The 21,838-nt window shown below is 35.9% G+C and overlaps 1 long non-coding RNA gene across 1 annotated transcript; it reads right to left on the bottom strand.

Moving 5' to 3' along the window:
- Positions 1-386: 386 nt before the first annotated feature.
- Positions 387-8,352, bottom strand: LOC148596494 (uncharacterized). Its single transcript, XR_015919008.1, has 4 exons — positions 7,989-8,352; positions 7,234-7,590; positions 6,759-6,852; positions 387-1,249 (listed from the first exon to the last, which is right to left on the bottom strand). It is a non-coding gene; the product is annotated as an uncharacterized LOC148596494 (long non-coding RNA).
- Positions 8,353-21,838: the final 13,486 nt, after the last annotated feature.

Below are 21,838 nucleotides of genomic sequence, written 5' to 3'. Positions count from 1 at the left end.
ATGTACGTCATGATGATTACAAATACATGTACGTCATGATGAATATGAATGAATGACGAATGATATGATGAGTGATTGATAACATATAAACAAAACATCCCCCTTCTAGATTATAAACAACTAATAATCTATCAAATTCAAGTACGGATCATATATGCATACGATCTACATAATAACTATATCAAATACATCCCCCCTTTACAATCTATATGGTGAAGTACGGATCATATATGCATACGATCTACATAATAACTATATCAAATACATCCCCCCTTTACAATCTATACGGTGACATACACCCCCTCCATAAGAAAAATGGGATTCGTCCCCGAAACCAATGACAAAACAATAAACCTATAATACAATCGAAAATGCATAATCAAATATTCAAAATGAAATTTGGCCATTCCCAAGTCAAACATGTGGCAAGCGCCTCTATGCGATTACAAATGTCCAAAACTCATATGAAAACAAGTATTTATTTATACACATGTAAAATATTGCAAACAATACAATTTATCAAAATATCAGACAGATTTACATCATGTTTGTGAACCCATTTTGTTTCTCAATTATTCAACTTGGACTCATTACATCCAAATACAGAATTCAAACGTCGAATCCATACATCACGTAATTCGATTCCCGGATGTACACCATCAATCAATTTCGAATAAACGTATCGAATTCTGCCTTTATTATATTTATGAACTGGTGTGTGCAAAAACGGTGTGACAAATCCGTTGCCGGTGTTATATTCTGTAATATAACTATTTATTTTGTTTAAGATTTCGTTCAGCATCTCTTGCATATTATCATAATGCGTATCCAATAGAAGATAAGAAGTTTTTCCTTGTTGAAGTCTTATATTGTTCCATACCACGAAACTCATAGTAGTAATAGTTGCCATTACTATTTTGCAATCTATGGAACTTAACTTCTCTTCTATCATACGGATATTAGTTTTAAAAATCTGCATATGATTGATCTTTTCTCCTTTTGAATCTCTGATCTCTAAGCAAGATTCTTGATAACGGTTTGCTCTGCGAACGGAGCATATGTCCGGTATACCCGCTATAAAATAAACGATTTTGTTACCATCTATATCTTTTAAATCATCGTACGCTTTGTCACATAATTGTCTCAAGTTTGCACCCGGTTTTACGTATAAATGTTGGCAAAACAATTTGCCTTCCAGTGTTCTTCCTCTACTGGAGGTGTATGTATAGGTCCGCGGGTTCATTTCAATCTAAAAGAAATGAATATATATTCTATATGGAAATTTCCGTTAATATAAACAAAATCGCAAAATGAAATATATATAATTAATGAATTAATAAAACTATGTAATATAATCTCTAAATCTGATAGGTGGTCTGACTTGTCTAGTAGACCTACGAACTGGGATTTCTGGTGTAACATCCGGTTCACTAACATTTGGTTCAACGACGGACTCGCTACTTTCTCGTACATCGGAAATCGAATTCTCTAATGTCGCACTCGATCGGGTATCAGTTAAACTCGACAGTTTATTATAACTGCTCGAACTTGAATCGGACGAATAATTGTCACGCCTAACGATTACTTGTGGATCAAACGGAACTGCCAATGGATTCAAAGGACTAACCTGTTTCTGTGATCCGTCACGTCTTACAAAAACGAGTTCATCCTCGGAATTAGACTCCGGTTCATACTCCACATCGTCAATACCAACTGAATAATCATTCTCATTCGATTCTGTAACGTCGACACAAACTTCCGTCTCCTTTCTTTCTGGGCGGTTCCGACTCGTTTCCCCAGAATCCAGAAATTGGACAGATGTAATCGGTAATAACATATTTCTATGTACCGTTTTTCGGATTCGTCCGTGTTCTTGTCGGATCACATAAACTGGAATTTCAGAATCGGGTCGAGACATTACGATGTAAGGTTCTTTACCCCATTTATTTGCCAACTTATGTTTTCCTTTGAATGCTACATTCTTCAATAATACTCGATCACCCGGTTCAAGTGTTGATTGACGCACCTTGAGATCGTATCGAGATTTATGACGTCTATTAACCCTTTCTGCTGTTTTCGCTGCCGTTTTATATGCGAACTGCAATCTTTTCTTCAAACCATAGACATACGAATTTCGATCGGCTGTCGAAGAAGAGTTGACGTCACTACCTAAAAATGCATCAATAGCAAGACGTGGATGCCAACCAAACATTAGAAAATGCGGACTATAACCAGTACTTTCATGCTTAGTAGCATTATAAGCATGTACTAGCGGTGCTACATAACTCTTCCAATTCGCCTTTTTATCATCTTCGAGAGTGCCTAGCATATTTAACAGAGTTTGATTAAATCGTTCGCATTGGCCATTACCTTGTGGGTGGTAAGGGGTGGTGCGTGATTTCTTAACGCCTGCCAAATTGCATAGCTCTCTGATAACTTTCGACTCAAAGTTTCGACCTTGGTCGCTATGTATACGAGATGGAAACGAATAATGTTGAATGAAATGTTCCCATAAACTTTTGGCTGTAGTTTTAGCTGACTGATTCCTTGTTGGAATTGCCTGAGCATACCTTGTGAAATGATCAGTTATGACCAATATATTTTCATAACCCCCTTTGGATCGTTCCAGTGTTAGATAATCTATACATAGAATCTCCAAAGGCTGAGACGAAGATATATTAATCAATTCTGCGGATTTCGTTGATCTGGTTTTTCTTAGAATGCATTTTGCACATGACGACACCTTACGTTCAACGTCTTTATCTACACCTGGCCAATAATACCTGGATTTTACCAACGACAAAGTCCTATCTCGGCCCTGATGACCAACATCGTCGTGAAGACCTACAAGAGCGATCTCACGGTAGATATCGGGCAACACTAGCTGAGAAACTGACTCGTTGTTGATAAAACTCTTTCTATATAAAACCTCCTGTTGCATATATAATTTATCCCATTCTCTTATATATTTCTTGACGTCATCGCTTTCCTTCGAGATCTGCCGTTTCGTCGGTTTATGTCCAGTACTAATTAATTCGATAACTCTACTGATTGCAATGTCACATTTCTGTTCTTTGGACCAGTCAATATCGGATAAATTTGACTGATAATCCATATTGTCGACAATTTCTGCATCTTGCGATAACAGTAAACTTTCTACTATTGGTTGTTCTGACTGAGCAATAGTTGCTGAACTACATACTGCCTTAATGACGTCACAGTCTATGTGGTTTAGATTAGTATGATTTCTGGACAAAATATCGGCATCAATATTCGATTTACCGGTCCGATAGCTCAGATTGAAATCATAGTTTGACAATGCGGCCACCCACCTATGTCCTGTAGCATCAAGCTTAGCTTTATCTAAGACGTAGGTTAATGGGTTATTGTCAGTTCTGACCTCAAACTTACTACCTGACAGATAATCATGAAATTTGTCGGTTACTGCCCATTTAAGTGCCAAAAATTCCCTCTTGTGGGCCGGATATAACCGTTCTGGACCACGTAAACTACGACTAGCGTATGCAATGACCCTCTCTTTACCTTCTCTTCTCTGATACAATATAGCACCAAGACCAGTTCCAGATGCGTCTATATTAAGAATAAAAGGCAACGAGAAGTCTGCAAAAGCAAGAACAGGTGGATTTATAAGCTTGCTAATGATTGCATCCATCGCATTTTGCTCATTGGTACCCCACTGCCAGGGAGTTGGCTTTGCTTTCTTCTTAGGCTTAGCCTTTTTTTTGTTAGTGTGGTGACCAATTAACAAATCATTTAATGGCTTTGCAATCTTAGCATAGTCCTTGATAAACTTTCTGTAGTATGATGTAAAACCAAGAAATTTTCTAAGATCTTTGACACCACTTACTTTAGGCCAGCTTTTTACGGCGGATACTTTATCGGGATCGGTCTTAATACCGTCGGCAGATACAATAACCCCAAGATACTTAATCTCACTCTTGAAAAACTCACATTTATCGCCGCGAAGTTTTAAACCATTCTCTTCAAGACGCTTAAACACAGATTCCAAACGTTCGAAATGTTGTTCGATCGTACTCGAGAACACGACTATATCATCTAGAAAAACTAGACATTGTCTTAAATGAGCCTCGCCCATGCATCGTTCCATTAACCTTTGAAACGTCGCACCGGAATTTGTCAATCCAAAAGGGAGACGATTCCACTCGTAAAATCCCAAAGGGCCTAAATTGAAAGCGGTCATAAATTTATCAGATTCCTTGATTCCACAATTCCAATACGCCGAACGGAGATCTAGGCGGGAAAAGAACTTAGAACCCGACAGACAATCAATCGTCTCGTCTATCCGCGGTAGAGCGTACGCGTCTTTCACGGTACGTTTGTTTAACTTTCTAAAATCGATACAGAAACGAAGACTACCGTCTTTCTTTCGTACAAGTACAACGTTACTCGAGAACGGACTATTCGATTCGCGAATACAACCCGCTTCTAGCATTTCCCGAACATGTTCGCGAACTTCATCAAACAACGCCGGTGGTATACGTCTATACGGCTCTTTAAATGGTTTATCGTCGGTCAATTTAATTTCGTGTTCTAACAATTTTGTATACCCTATATCAGAAGAACCTTTGGAAAATACTGACTTCCATTTTCCAAGCAAACCTCGCAATCTATCCTTTACCTCATAATCTAAACTATCAGATATTTTAATACCAAGTTCCTCTAAAGGCATATCTTTCGTAACATTTTTCTCATTCGAATCTAAGTCTATGTGACGCATGACCTTGACCTCGTTCAGACTACATATAGTTGTTTTAGGTTTAATGGCAACTGTTCTCGCTGTCATATTAAATATTCTGACTGGAACTCTACAAGTTTTACCCTTCAGATTAACAACTCTGGGGCAAACTGCTAAAGAATCAGAGTTATCGCCCTCTAAATTCTCTGTTACAACAGTTGTATCACATGAAACCTTGGATTTAGCTAATCCATTAATCGTCATGACTGACATGGGTTTTAGCCTTAAGGGCTTTCTGTTTGTAGATTTAACTTTACCTACAATTGATTCGGTCAGAGTACTAAATGCTAAATTCCATTCTTTCGGAATACCTTGAGTATTATCCTCAGACATACACATATGGAAAAGCTTGATTATATTTGTCCCTACTACAATGGGAACATTCTGATTGTATTCAGTCGGAGAAACAACTAATAGAGGTACATAAACCTCATCTTGTGACATAAAACTGACCTTAACTTTGGCCTCGATATAACCTTGGTATGGCAAAACAGCGCCACCTGCTACATTGACAGTTAGACATAATTCACTCAGATCCCGTAATTCAGGTACTGGTTTCAATTTATTCAACATTGAGCTTGAAATTGTTGAAATCATTGAACCACTATCGATCAATGCCCTACATTTAACATTATTGACAATGATATTTGCCTCATTAGCTTTTCCAACCATTCTATCTAACAGACTTTGTTGATCTTTATCATAACTTTCTTTAGGACTAAAGGTTTCTGAAACCTTTTGTGTAAAGTCACGTGTTCGTCCTTCAACCGAGACCTTTATCCGTTTAAATTATCGGATTTATTCTGACCTTGGTTGTTGTAACTATTATTATAGTTTCTTCTACCTCCGAAACTACCTCTCTGACCTCTATTCGTACCTCTACTATTATAACCTCTATAACTTCTATAACCTTGTCCTGACCCTTTTCCATTTTGATTTTGTTTTTCATTTCTATTCGACTCTTTCAACTTTTTAAGTTCATCTTCAATAGATTCTATTTTCTTGTTCAGAGATTTCAACGATTTCGATACTTCATCTAGTTTATCTGATTGAGTAATCGAAGCTTGTTGTTGTATCTTTTTCTCAGTACTTTTAGACCTTTGATAATTAGATAAGTCAAGTTCTATTGATCTTATTTCTTTTCTTAACTGATCAAAATCCATTACAGTATCATACTTATATCTACTAGCATTTTTCAATGATGGATCTCTCAAACCAGACCAAAATTTTGACCGAAGCATCTCATTCTTAGCTGCAGGATTTATTTGACCCTTTTCAACAGCCAATTGTATCAAACCCTCTAATTGCATACCATATTCAGCAACTGATTGATTTGGTTGTTGATTTTCACTATAAAATCTCTGCAGTAATGCTTCACTACTAAACACATTCCCATAGACCCCTTCAAGTTTATCTATAATCTGGGACGGTGTAGCGTCATCGGACAATGAAAGTAGCAAACTTCTTGCTTTCCCCTTCAAAGACCCACGTATACTCTGTCGCAAAATAATATCGCTATAATTCCCTTCTCTAATAATACATCTGACTTCGTATTTCCATACGTCAAAATTCACTTCGCTTTTCTCTTCCCCAGAAAATATTGGTATTCTAGGTTTAGCTTGAGACACACCAGGATTATCATGTGCCATTGTGGCATGAAAATCATGAATAGGGGGTGGGGTATGTGTAGGCGTTTGCCTGCTCCTTACTGCTGGGGTACTAGTTACAAATGCAGAAGGAATATGTTTCATTCTATCGAACTCTTCAGATGTAACAACTTTGTAATCTGAATGTCGATTAATAATATCGATCATAAGAGCTATTTTCTCTTCATTAATACTTTCAATACTACTCTTTTGCTCTTCCTTGTGTGTCTCTTTGCCACCCGATGCCATAATAACTAATAGAGTTACTAAACTCAAATATAAATTCAACATGCAAAATGATCAATGAAAATGAAATGAACAATGATGATACTTACCAATAATCAGTCAATGTCAGTCGAAACTGTCGCGGCAGACATGCTTGAGAGTGATTACATCTACAGTGCTCATTGTGCAGATTAATTCATAAATCTGATAAATATAATTAAAATATCAATATTCATAAAACATCAATACATAAACACATGTACACAATATAAATGAATAAAATTGTAAATATTTATGTTTCGGCAAAATGTCCTCAGTTGACCTGTCGCTGACGTCTATACATCATATCATGTAACGCAAATTGCTTATCGGCAAATTAAAAGGAACTGCACATCGTTCGACTCCTATTACGGTATCGGACTGACTCCAGTTGCATACTGTTTGTAATTTCTTTCAATGTTACGAAATTATGTTTTGTTGAAATAAAGTCTGCGCAAATACATAAATGGTTTGTAATTATGTTGACTTTCCCACAATTAATCTAATTTTAATACTTTAACCATGTCTTCTCATAATTATACGGACGGCTAATTTGCTGGAATTCTTGTATGGATCCCAACCATTTTACCAATACCGTTTGTCGTGGTTCCGGAACATATGTGGTTAAAGTTGAAATTTGGTAATTTTAAGTTGTACCAATAAAGTTGTACCATTAAAGTAGTACCATTAATAAAGTTGTACCATTAAAGTAGTACCATTAATAAAGTTGTACCATTATAAAGTAGTACCATTAATAAAGTTGTACCATTATTACCATGGACTATAGCTTATCTCGGTGGAACCTCCATTTGTCGCAGGTCAAAATACAAGGGCCGGGACATCGGCAAAATATTTGTATTATGGCTGCATAAAAAGTCGTCCTGGTAATTTAACTTTATTCGTCTGAAAATAAACATATACATGTTTGCCAGATACAGCGTAACCTGAAAATAATGCACAAGATCTACACATTCCATAAATGTGTATTTACGGAGTATCGATGCACAAAAACTATCATTTGCCGATATTGAATGATAAACTAACATGAAATGAATGAACTATACGAATTTTAACTTTGCATAAATTTGTGAAAATGAATTACGGAAATTGAAATGAAATATTATTAAACTAAAGAATAATGATTATTGTCGAATTGAAACTATATGAATTCCAAATAGCTAAAACGTTTATCCAATTTACTTACTATCAATCTTATTAAACTTTATCTCATTGAATAATAAAGTTTCCAAATAAAATATTTTAGAAATGAAATAAATTTCTTAATCAATAAATATTCGTACCTGAACGGCGACTTGCGTCCTCCGTCGACTATTGTGGAGTGAGCAAATTTTCAATTGTTATTGATTTTATAATATTTTGTTAGTAAGACATGCAGTGCCCGTGGCGCGGGAATGTCGATACTGTATAAAGTCAAAATATAGTTCATGTCGTATTGATTAAATGTACGTCATGATGATTACAAATACATGTACGTCATGATGAATATGAATGAATGACGAATGATATGATGAGTGATTGATAACATATAAACAAAACATCCCCCTTCTAGATTATAAACAACTAATAATCTATCAAATTCAAGTACGGATCATATATGCATACGATCTACATAATAACTATATCAAATACATCCCCCCTTTACAATCTATATGGTGAAGTACGGATCATATATGCATACGATCTACATAATAACTATATCAAATACATCCCCCCTTTACAATCTATACGGTGACATAAATATGCTATTCTGACTACATGTATATGTGGGTAATAACATGAGGGGCAGGGATTTTTTATTTTTTTATTTTCTTACTTTGTATTATGAAATCTTTATTCAACTATCAAACTAAGAATCGTTTTTGAAATATCTAGATGGCCCTTAAAAGGGCCGTATAAATATGTGGAAACTGACATCTGAGGTACACGTACATGTTCACAGTCCAGGAATTCTAGTCTGCGTCACAGCCGGTATGTTGACTCTCAAAGGCATAAAAGTTTTTTTCATGGTGAGCTGTGGCAGCAATACTCTGGTATCGTATGTTCGGCTTGACTTTAGTCCCGGGCGATTTCTCCTGTATGATCCCGCTCCCGCTACCATTGGTTCTCGTCCAACTTGAAACTAAGAAGAATAGTACGACTCGCCTTCACTCGTCGTGTCATGCTCATTCATACGATTAGGAAAGAAAAATGAAATTTCAATCCACTAAATGAATTCAAAGCAGGTAAAAAGGAAAACATTTGGCCTTTCTTTCTTGAAAAATTTAGATCTTAAAAATCGCATTCAAACAAATTGCAAAACATACTAGGACCAAGTTTTCTTTTTATAGGACGGATTGAACTAACATATTAAATGTTAGCCAATCGGCTTGTACTATATTCAAGTAGCCAGATGTAAACTGTATATATAGTCACAGAGCGGCTGTGATAGAAAGGTACTCACTTTTAAATAAAATTAACTGTCATTGGTCAATTTACTTTGATGAAGAATGTCGTTCGGAGAATGGAAAAGGGGGAGGGTCATTACTAATATGAATACACAATATTTATGACTATGATCAGTAAATTTGACTTCACGGTAGAATTGATTTTGAGGAAATGACAAAGGCGCACGTACCTTTTTTGAAAAAAAAAAAAAAAAAAAAAAAAAAAGACAACGTCTTTCTTCTTTCTCCCTTACATGTAAACACTTTGTGTACACTTTATGAAATAAACAGAATTCTCACATCAAAACTCCATTATCTGACATTTCATTTTCGTGCACGTACATGTATGCAATGTAATCTAGTAGATAGTAAATGCAGGAAAATGCGCGAGGGCACATGTTTTCGGTTCTCCTACGCCGTCGTATACGATTGATTAATATACTCTATATAATGGCGATTTTCTTGTTTATCCTTCGTCAGATACGGGTACAATATTGACCAAAACGTTGGACAGTCGAACAGATATACATGTACATGCAGTTCTAACCATATTGGCATTACATGGAAGAAAGTTTTGATCGGTCAATTTGGAGTTTATTTGACCTACAAGTTGTGCACGGTGCATATCAAATCACTAAGTACGTGTATTGCACGTGCAGTCATTTAATTCACAACAGTAACGAAGCGATGCTAATGAAGATAAATCATCAACGTTTCGGGTAACTGACAGAGATTTTAGCAAATGGACAAGTCTTTCAGTTCAAATACTTATAGGGGGTGGGAGTGAGAAGTGCTCACAACACCTTACGGCTATGTACACAGACACGTTGTTTCATTGTTTATACATGTAGATGCTTATGCCTTTTGTTGTATTAACAAAGGATCATGAAAGAAAATGAAAAGATCAACTGGCGTTTGAATTGCTTTGACTTAATACACACGTAGGAAATACTTGTAGAACACAATGTTACACTTCGAAAGCTGTCACTGTATTCAAAGAACTTTAGAACTAGACTTTTTTTTGTAGAAATGAGTAAATAAATATGCTATTCTGACTACATGTATATGTGGGTAATAACATGAGGGGCAGGGATTTTTTATTTTTTTATTTTCTTACTTTGTATTATGAAATCTTTATTCAACTATCAAACTAAGAATCGTTTTTGAAATATCTAGATGGCCCTTAAAAGGGCCGTATAAATATGTGGAAACTGACATCTGAGGTACACGTACATGTTCACAGTCCAGGAATTCTAGTCTGCGTCACAGCCGGTATGTTGACTCTCAAAGGCATAAAAGTTTTTTTCATGGTGAGCTGTGGCAGCAATACTCTGGTATCGTATGTTCGGCTTGACTTTAGTCCCGGGCGATTTCTCCTGTATGATCCCGCTCCCGCTACCATTGGTTCTCGTCCAACTTGAAACTAAGAAGAATAGTACGACTCGCCTTCACTCGTCGTGTCATGCTCATTCATACGATTAGGAAAGAAAAATGAAATTTCAATCCACTAAATGAATTCAAAGCAGGTAAAAAGGAAAACATTTGGCCTTTCTTTCTTGAAAAATTTAGATTTTAAAAATCGCATTCAAACAAATTGCAAAACATACTAGGACCAAGTTTTCTTTTTATAGGACGGATTGAACTAACATATTAAATGTTAGCCAATCGGCTTGGTTGTACTATATTGAAGTAGCCAGATGTAAACTGTATATATAGTCACAGAGCGGCTGTGATAGAAAGGTACTCACTTTTAAATAAAATTAACTGTCATTGGTCAATTTACTTTGATGAAGAATGTCGTTCGGAGAATGGAAAAGGGGGAGGGTCATTACTAATATGAATACACAATATTTATGACTATGATCAGTAAATTTGACTTCACGGTAGAATTGATTTTGAGCAAATGACAAAGGCGCACGTACCTTTTTTGAAAAAAAAAAAAAAAAAAAAAAAACAGACAGCGTCTTTCTTCTTTCTCCCTTACATGTAAACACTTTGTGTACACTTTATGAAATAAACAGAATTCTCACATCAAAACTCCATTATCTGACATTTCATTTTCGTGCACGTACATGTATGCAATGTAATCTAGTAGATAGTAAATGCAGGAAAATGCGCGAGGGCACATGTTTTCGGTTCTCCTACGCCGTCGTATACGATTGATTAATATACTCTATATAATGGCGATTTTCTTGTTTATCCTTCGTCAGATACGGGTACAATATTGACCAAAACGTTGGACAGTCGAACAGATATACATGTACATGCAGTTCTAACCATATTGGCATTACATGGAAGAAAGTTTTGATCGGTCAATTTGGAGTTTATTTGACCTACAAGTTGTGCACGGTGCATATCAAATCACTAAGTACGTGTATTGCACGTGCAGTCATTTAATTCACAACAGTAACGAAGCGATGCTAATGAAGATAAATCATCAACGTTTCGGGTAACTGACAGAGATTTTAGCAAATGGACAAGTCTTTCAGTTCAAATACTTATAGGGGGTGGGAGTGAGAAGTGCTCACAACACCTTACGGCTATGTACACAGACACGTTGTTTCATTGTTTATACATGTAGATGCTTATGCCTTTTGTTGTATTAACAAAGGATCATGAAAGAAAATGAAAAGATCAACTGGCGTTTGAATTGCTTTGACTTAATACACACGTAGGAAATACTTGTAGCACACAATGTTACACTCCGAAAGCTGTCACTGTATTCAAAGAACTTTAGAACTAGACTTTTTTTTGTAGAAATGAGTAAATAAATATGCTATTCTGACTACATGTATATGTGGGTAATAACATGAGGGGCAGGGATTTTTTATTTTTTTATTTTCTTACTTTGTATTATGAAATCTTTATTCAACTATCAAACTAAGAATCGTTTTTGAAATATCTAGATGGCCCTTAAAAGGGCCGTATAAATATGTGGAAACTGACATCTGAGGTACACGTACATGTTCACAGTCCAGGAATTCTAGTCTGCGTCACAGCCGGTATGTTGACTCTCAAAGGCATAAAAGTTGCTTTCATGGTGAGCTGTGGCAGCAATACTCTGGTATCGTATGTTCGGCTTGACTTTAGTCCCGGGCGATTTCTCCTGTATGATCCCGCTCCCGCTACCATTGGTTCTCGTCCAACTTGAAACTAAGAAGAATAGTACGACTCGCCTTCACTCGTCGTGTCATGCTCATTCATACGATTAGGAAAGAAAAATGAAATTTCAATCCACTAAATGAATTCAAAACAGGTAAAAAGGAAAACATTTGGCCTTTCTTTCTTGAAAAATTTAGATCTTAAAAATCGCATTCAAACAAATTGCAAAACATACTAGGACCAAGTTTTCTTTTTATAGGACGGATTGAACTAACATATTAAATGTTAGCCAATCGGCTTGGTTGTACTATATTCAAGTAGCCAGATGTAAACTGTATATATAGTCACAGAGCGGCTGTGATAGAAAGGTACTCACTTTTAAATTAAATTAACTGTCATTGGTCAATTTACTTTGATGAAGAATGTCGTTCGGAGAATGGAAAAGGGGGAGGGTCATTACTAATATGAATACACAATATTTGTGACTATGATCAGTAAATTTGACTTCACGGTAGAATTGATTTTGAGGAAATGACAAAGGCGCACGTACCTTTTTTGAAAAAAAAAAAAAAAAAAAAAAAAAAAACAGACAACGTCTTTCTTCTTTCTCCCTTACATGTAAACACTTTGTGTACACTTTATGAAATAAACAGAATTCTCACATCAAAACTCCATTATCTGACATTTCATTTTCGTGCACGTACATGTATGCAATGTAATCTAGTAGATAGTAAATGCAGGAAAATGCGCGAGGGCACATGTTTTCGGTTCTCCTACGCCGTCGTATACGATTGACTAATATACTCTATATAATGGCGATTTTCTTGTTTATCCTTCGTCAGATACGGGTACAATATTGACCAAAACGTTGGACAGTCGAACAGATATACATGTACATGCAGTTCTAACCATATTGGCATTACATGGAAGAAAGTTTTGATCGGTCAATTTGGAGTTTATTTGACCTACAAGTTGTGCATGGTGCATATCAAATCACTAAGTACGTGTATTGCACGTGCAGTCATTTAATTCACAACAGTAACGAAGCGATGCTAATGAAGATAAATCATCAACGTTTCGGGTAACTGACAGAGATTTTAGCAAATGGACAAGTCTTTCAGTTCAAATACTTATAGGGGGTGGGAGTGAGAAGTGCTCACAACACCTTACGGCTATGTACACAGACACGTTGTTTCATTGTTTATACATGTAGATGCTTATGCCTTTTGTTGTATTAACAAAGGATCATGAAAGAAAATGAAAAGATCAACTGGCGTTTGAATTGCTTTGACTTAATACACACGTAGGAAATACTTGTAGAACACAATGTTACACTTCGAAAGCTGTCACTGTATTCAAAGAACTTTAGAACTAGACTTTTTTTTTGTAGAAATGAGTAAATAAATATGCTATTCTGACTACATGTATATGTGGGTAATAACATGAGGGGCAGGGATTTTTTATTTTTTTATTTTCTTACTTTGTATTATGAAATCTTTATTCAACTATCAAACTAAGAATCTTTTTTGAAATATCTAGATGGCCCTTAAAAGGGCCGTATAAATATGTGGAAACTGACATCTGAGGTACACGTACATGTTCACAGTCCAGGAATTCTAGTTTGCGTCACAGCCGGTATGTTGACTCTCAAAGGCATAAAAGTTGCTTTCATGGTGAGCTGTGGCAGCAATACTCTGGTATCGTATGTTCGGCTTGACTTTAGTCCCGGGCGATTTCTCCTGTATGATCCCGCTCCCGCTACCATTGGTTCTCGTCCAACTTGAAACTAAGAAGAATAGTACGACTCGCCTTCACTCGTCGTGTCATGCTCATTCATACGATTAGGAAAGAAAAATGAAATTTCAATCCACTAAATGAATTCAAAACAGGTAAAAAGGAAAACATTTGGCCTTTCTTTCTTGAAAAATTTAGATCTTAAAAATCGCATTCAAACAAATTGCAAAACATACTAGGACCAAGTTTTCTTTTTATAGGACGGATTGAACTAACATATTAAATGTTAGCCAATCGGCTTGTACTATATTCAAGTAGCCAGATGTAAACTGTATATATAGTCACAGAGCGGCTGTGATAGAAAGGTACTCACTTTTAAATAAAATTAACTGTCATTGGTCAATTTACTTTGATGAAGAATGTCGTTCGGAGAATGGAAAAGGGGGAGGGTCATTACTAATATGAATACACAATATTTATGACTATGATCAGTAAATTTGACTTCACGGTAGAATTGATTTTGAGGAAATGACAAAGGCGCACGTACCTTTTTTGAAAAAAAAAAAAAAAAAAAAAAAACAGACAACGTCTTTCTTCTTTCTCCCTTACATGTAAACACTTTGTGTACACTTTATGAAATAAACAGAATTCTCACATCAAAACTCCATTATCTGACATTTCATTTTCGTGCACGTACATGTATGCAATGTAATCTAGTAGATAGTAAATGCAGGAAAATGCGCGAGGGCACATGTTTTCGGTTCTCCTACGCCGTCGTATACGATTGATTAATATACTCTATATAATGGCGATTTTCTTGTTTATCCTTCGTCAGATACGGGTACAATATTGACCAAAACGTTGGACAGTCGAACAGATATACATGTACATGCAGTTCTAACCATATTGGCATTACATGGAAGAAAGTTTTGATCGGTCAATTTGGAGTTTATTTGACCTACAAGTTGTGCACGGTGCATATCAAATCACTAAGTACGTGTATTGCACGTGCAGTCATTTAATTCACAACAGTAACGAAGCGATGATAATGAAGATAAATCATCAACGTTTCGGGTAACTGACAGAGATTTTAGCAAATGGACAAATCTTTCAGTTCAAATACTTATAGGGGGTGGGAGTGAGAAGTGCTCACAACACCTTACGGCTATGTACACAGACACGTTGTTTCATTGTTTATACATGTAGATGCTTATGCCTTTTGTTGTATTAACAAAGGATCATGAAACAAAAAGAAAAGATCAACTGGCGTTTGAATTGCTTTGACTTAATACACACGTAGGAAATACTTGTAGAACACAATGTTACACTTCGAAAGCTGTCACTGTATTCAAAGAACTTTAGAACTAGACTTTTTTTTGTAGAAATGAGTAAATAAATATGCTATTCTGACTACATGTATATGTGGGTAATAACATGAGGGGCAGGGATTTTTTATTTTTTTATTTTCTTACTTGTATTATGAAATCTTTATTCAACTATCAAACTAAGAATCTTTTTTGAAATATCTAGATGGCCCTTAAAAGGGCCGTATAAATATGTGGAAACTGACATCTGAGGTACACGTACATGTTCACAGTCCAGGAATTCTAGTCTGCGTCACAGCCGGTATGTTGACTCTCAAAGGCATAAAAGTTGCTTTCATGGTGAGCTGTGGCAGCAATACTCTGGTATCGTATGTTCGGCTTGACTTTAGTCCCGGGCGATTTCTCCTGTATGATCCCGCTCCCGCTACCATTGGTTCTCGTCCAACTTGAAACTAAGAAGAATAGTACGACTCGCCTTCACTCGTCGTGTCATGCTCATTCATACGATTAGGAAAGAAAAATGAAATTTCAATCCACTAAATGAATTCAAAGCAGGTAAAAAGGAAAACATTTGGCCTTTCTTTCTTGAAAAATTTAGATCTTAAAAATCGCATTCAAACAAATTGCAAAACATACTAGGACCAAGTTTTCTTTTTATAGGACGGATTGAACTAACATATTAAATGTTAGCCAATCGGCTTGTACTATATTCAAGTAGCCAGATGTAAACTGTATATATAGTCACAGAGCGGCTGTGATAGAAAGGTACTCACTTTTAAATAAAATTAACTGTCATTGGTCAATTTACTTTGATGAAGAATGTCGTTCGGAGAATGGAAAAGGGGGAGGGTCATTACTAATATGAATACACAATATTTATGACTATGATCAGTAAATTTGACTTCACGGTAGAATTGATTTTGAGGAAATGACAAAGGCGCACGTACCTTTTTTGAAAAAAAAAAAAAAAAAAAAAAAACAGACAACGTCTTTCTTCTTTCTCCCTTACATGTAAACACTTTGTGTACACTTTATGAAATAAACAGAATTCTCACATCAAAACTCCATTATCTGACATTTCATTTTCGTGCACGTACATGTATGCAATGTAATCTAGTAGATAGTAAATGCAGGAAAATGCGCGAGGGCACATGTTTTCGGTTCTCCTACGCCGTCGTATACGATTGATTAATATACTCTATATAATGGCGATTTTCTTGTTTATCCTTAGTCAGATACGGGTACAATATTGACCAAAACGTTGGACAGTCGAACAGATATACATGTACATGCAGTTCTAACCATATTGGCATTACATGGAAGAAAGTTTTGATCGGTCAATTTGGAGTTTATTTGACCTACAAGTTGTGCACGGTGCATATCAAATCACTAAGTACGTGTATTGCACGTGCAGTCATTTAATTCACAACAGTAACGAAGCGATGCTAATGAAGATAAATCATCAACGTTTCGGGTAACTGACAGAGATTTTAGCAAATGGACAAGTCTTTCAGTTCAAATACTTATAGGGGGTGGGAGTGAGAAGTGCTCACAACACCTTACGGCTATGTACACAGACACGTTGTTTCATTGTTTATACATGTAGATGCTTATGCCTTTTGTTGTATTAACAAAGGATCATGAAAGAAAATGAAAAGATCAACTGGCGTTTGAATTGCTTTGACTTAATACACACGTAGGAAATACTTGTAGCACACAATGTTACACTTCGAAAGCTGTCACTGTATTCAAAGAACTTTAGAACTAGACTTTTTTTTGTAGAAATGAGTAAATAAATATGCTATTCTGACTACATGTATATGTGGGTAATAACATGAGGGGCAGGGATTTTTTATTTTTTTATTTTCTTACTTTGTATTATGAAATCTTTATTCAACTATCAAACTAAGAATCTTTTTTGAAATATCTAGATGGCCCTTAAAAGGGCCGTATAAATATGTGGAAACTGACATCTGAGGTACACGTACATGTTCACAGTCCAGGAATTCTAGTCTGCGTCACAGCCGGTATGTTGACTCTCAAAGGCATAAAAGTTTTTTTCATGGTGAGCTGTGGCAGCAATACTCTGGTATCGTATGTTCGGCTTGACTTTAGTCCCGGGCGATTTCTCCTGTATGATCCCGCTCCCGCTACCATTGGTTCTCGTCCAACTTGAAACTAAGAAGAATAGTACGACTCGCCTTCACTCGTCGTGTCATGCTCATTCATACGATTAGGAAAGAAAAATGAAATTTCAATCCACTAAATGAATTCAAAGCAGGTAAAAAGGAAAACATTTGGCCTTTCTTTCTTGAAAAATTTAGATCTTAAAAATCGCATTCAAACAAATTGCAAAACATACTAGGACCAAGTTTTCTTTTTATAGGACGGATTGAACTAACATATTAAATGTTAGCCAATCGGCTTGTACTATATTCAAGTAGCCAGATGTAAACTGTATATATAGTCACAGAGCGGCTGTGATAGAAAGGTACTCACTTTTAAATAAAATTAACTGTCATTGGTCAATTTACTTTGATGAAGAATGTCGTTCGGAGAATGGAAAAGGGGGAGGGTCATTACTAATATGAATACACAATATTTATGACTATGATCAGTAAATTTGACTTCACGGTAGAATTGATTTTGAGGAAATGACAAAGGCGCACGTACCTTTTTTGAAAAAAAAAAAAAAAAAAAAAAACAGACAACGTCTTTCTTCTTTCTCCCTTACATGTAAACACTTTGTGTACACTTTATGAAATAAACAGAATTCTCACATCAAAACTCCATTATCTGACATTTCATTTTCGTGCACGTACATGTATGCAATGTAATCTAGTAGTTAGTAAATGCAGGAAAATGCGCGAGGGCACATGTTTTCGGTTCTCCTACGCCGTCGTATACGATTGATTAATATACTCTGTATAATGGCGATTTTCTTGTTTATCCTTCGTCAGATACGGGTACAATATTGACCAAAACGTTGGACAGTCGAACAGATATACATGTACATGCAGTTCTAACCATATTGGCATTACATGGAAGAAAGTTTTGATCGGTCAATTTGGAGTTTATTTGACCTACAAGTTGTGCACGGTGCATATCAAATCACTAAGTACGTGTATTGCACGTGCAGTCATTTAATTCACAACAGTAACGAAGCGATGCTAATGAAGATAAATCATCAACGTTTCGGGTAACTGACAGAGATTTTAGCAAATGGACAAGTCTTTCAGTTCAAATACTTATAGGGGGTGGGAGTGAGAAGTGCTCACAACACCTTACGGCTATGTACACAGACACGTTGTTTCATTGTTTATACATGTAGATGCTTATGCCTTTTGTTGTATTAACAAAGGATCATGAAAGAAAATGAAAAGATCAACTGGCGTTTGAATTGCTTTGACTTAATACACACGTAGGAAATACTTGTAGAACACAATGTTACACTTCGAAAGCTGTCACTGTATTCAAAGAACTTTAGAACTAGACTTTTTTTTGTAGAAATGAGTAAATAAATATGCTATTCTGACTACATGTATATGTGGGTAATAACATGAGGGGCAGGGATTTTTTATTTTTTTATTTTCTTACTTTGTATTATGAAATCTTTATTCAACTATCAAACTAAGAATCTTTTTTGAAATATCTAGATGGCCCTTAAAAGGGCCGTATAAATATGTGGAAACTGACATCTGAGGTACACGTACATGTTCACAGTCCAGGAATTCTAGTCTGCGTCACAGCCGGTATGTTGACTCTCAAAGGCATAAAAGTTTTTTTCATGGTGAGCTGTGGCAGCAATACTCTGGTATCGTATGTTCGGCTTGACTTTAGTCCCGGGCGATTTCTCCTGTATGATCCCGCTCCCGCTACCATTGGTTCTCGTCCAACTTGAAACTAAGAAGAATAGTACGACTCGCCTTCACTCGTCGTGTCATGCTCATTCATACGATTAGGAAAGAAAAATGAAATTTCAATCCACTAAATGAATTCAAAGCAGGTAAAAAGGAAAACATTTGGCCTTTCTTTCTTAAAAAATTTAGATCTTAAAAATCGCATTCAAACAAATTGCAAAACATACTAGGACCAAGTTTTCTTTTTATAGGACGGATTGAACTAACATATTAAATGTTAGCCAATCGGCTTGTACTATATTCAAGTAGCCAGATGTAAACTGTATATATAGTCACAGAGCGGCTGTGATAGAAAGGTACTCACTTTTAAATAAAATTAACTGTCATTGGTCAATTTACTTTGATGAAGAATGTCGTTCGGAGAATGGAAAAGGGGGAGGGTCATTACTAATATGAATACACAATATTTATGACTATGATCAGTAAATTTGACTTCACGGTAGAATTGATTTTGAGGAAATGACAAAGGCGCACGTACCTTTTTTGAAAAAAAAAAAAAAAAAAAAAAAACAGACAACGTCTTTCTTCTTTCTCCCTTACATGTAAACACTTTGTGTACACTTTATGAAATAAACAGAATTCTCACATCAAAACTCCATTATCTGACATTTCATTTTCGTGCACGTACATGTATGCAATGTAATCTAGTAGATAGTAAATGCAGGAAAATGCGCGAGGGCACATGTTTTCGGTTCTCCTACGCCGTCGTATACGATTGATTAATATACTCTATATAATGGCGATTTTCTTGTTTATCCTTCGTCAGATACGGGTACAATATTGACCAAAACGTTGGACAGTCGAACAGATATACATGTACATGCAGTTCTAACCATATTGGCATTACATGGAAGAAAGTTTTGATCGGTCAATTTGGAGTTTATTTGACCTACAAGTTGTGCACGGTGCATATCAAATCACTAAGTACGTGTATTGCACGTGCAGTCATTTAATTCACAACAGTAACGAAGCGATGATAATGAAGATAAATCATCAACGTTTCGGGTAACTGACAGAGATTTTAGCAAATGGACAAGTCTTTCAGTTCAAATACTTATAGGGGGTGGGAGTGAGAAGTGCTCACAACACCTTACGGCTATGTACACAGACACGTTGTTTCATTGTTTATACATGTAGATGCTTATGCCTTTTGTTGTATTAACAAAGGATCATGAAAGAAAATGAAAAGATCAACTGGCGTTTGAATTGCTTTGACTTAATACACACGTAGGAAATACTTGTAGCACACAATGTTACACTTCGAAAGCTGTCACTGTATTCAAAGAACTTTAGAACTAGACTTTTTTTTGTAGAAATGAGTAAATAAATATGCTATTCTGACTACATGTATATGTGGGTAATAACATGAGGGGCAGGGATTTTTTATTTTTTTATTTTCTTACTTTGTATTATGAAATCTTTATTCAACTATCAAACTAAGAATCTTTTTTGAAATATCTAGATGGCCCTTAAAAGGGCCGTATAAATATGTGGAAACTGACATCTGAGGTACACGTACATGTTCACAGTCCAGGAATTCTAGTCTGCGTCACAGCCGGTATGTTGACTCTCAAAGGCATAAAAGTTTTTTCATGGTGAGCTGTGGCAGCAATACTCTGGTATCGTATGTTCGGCTTGACTTTAGTCCCGGGCGATTTCTCCTGTATGATCCCGCTCCCGCTACCATTGGTTCTCGTCCAACTTGAAACTAAGAAGAATAGTACGACTCGCCTTCACTCGTCGTGTCATGCTCATTCATACGATTAGGAAAGAAAAATGAAATTTCAATCCACTAAATGAATTCAAAGCAGGTAAAAAGGAAAACATTTGGCCTTTCTTTCTTGAAAAATTTAGATCTTAAAAATCGCATTCAAACAAATTGCAAAACATACTAGGACCAAGTTTTCTTTTTATAGGACGGATTGAACTAACATATTAAATGTTAGCCAATCGGCTTGTACTATATTCAAGTAGCCAGATGTAAACTGTATATATAGTCACAGAGCGGCTGTGATAGAAAGGTACTCACTTTTAAATAAAATTAACTGTCATTGGTCAATTTACTTTGATGAAGAATGTCGTTCGGAGAATGGAAAAGGGGGAGGGTCATTACTAATATGAATACACAATATTTATGACTATGATCAGTAAATTTGACTTCACGGTAGAATTGATTTTGAGGAAATGACAAAGGCGCACGTACCTTTTTTGAAAAAAAAAAAAAAAAAAAAAAAAAACAGACAACGTCTTTCTTCTTTCTCCCTTACATGTAAACACTTTGTGTACACTTTATGAAATAAACAGAATTCTCACATCAAAACTCCATTATCTGACATTTCATTTTCGTGCACGTACATGTATGCAATGTAATCTAGTAGATAGTAAATGCAGGAAAATGCGCGAGGGCACATGTTTTCGGTTCTCCTACGCCGTCGTATACGATTGATTAATATACTCTATATAATGGCGATTTTCTTGTTTATCCTTCGTCAGATACGGGTACAATATTGACCAAAACGTTGGACAGTCGAACAGATATACATGTACATGCAGTTCTAACCATATTGGCATTACATGGAAGAAAGTTTTGATCGGTCAATTTGGAGTTTATTTGACCTACAAGTTG

The sequence above is a fragment of the Perna viridis genome, chromosome 15, assembly GCF_037379345.1.
Source record: "Perna viridis isolate PV_CMFRI_1.1 ecotype Kerala chromosome 15, ASM3737934v1, whole genome shotgun sequence".
NCBI classification, from domain to species: domain Eukaryota; kingdom Metazoa; phylum Mollusca; class Bivalvia; order Mytilida; family Mytilidae; genus Perna; species Perna viridis.
This window is presented reverse-complemented; position numbering and strand designations above follow the sequence as displayed.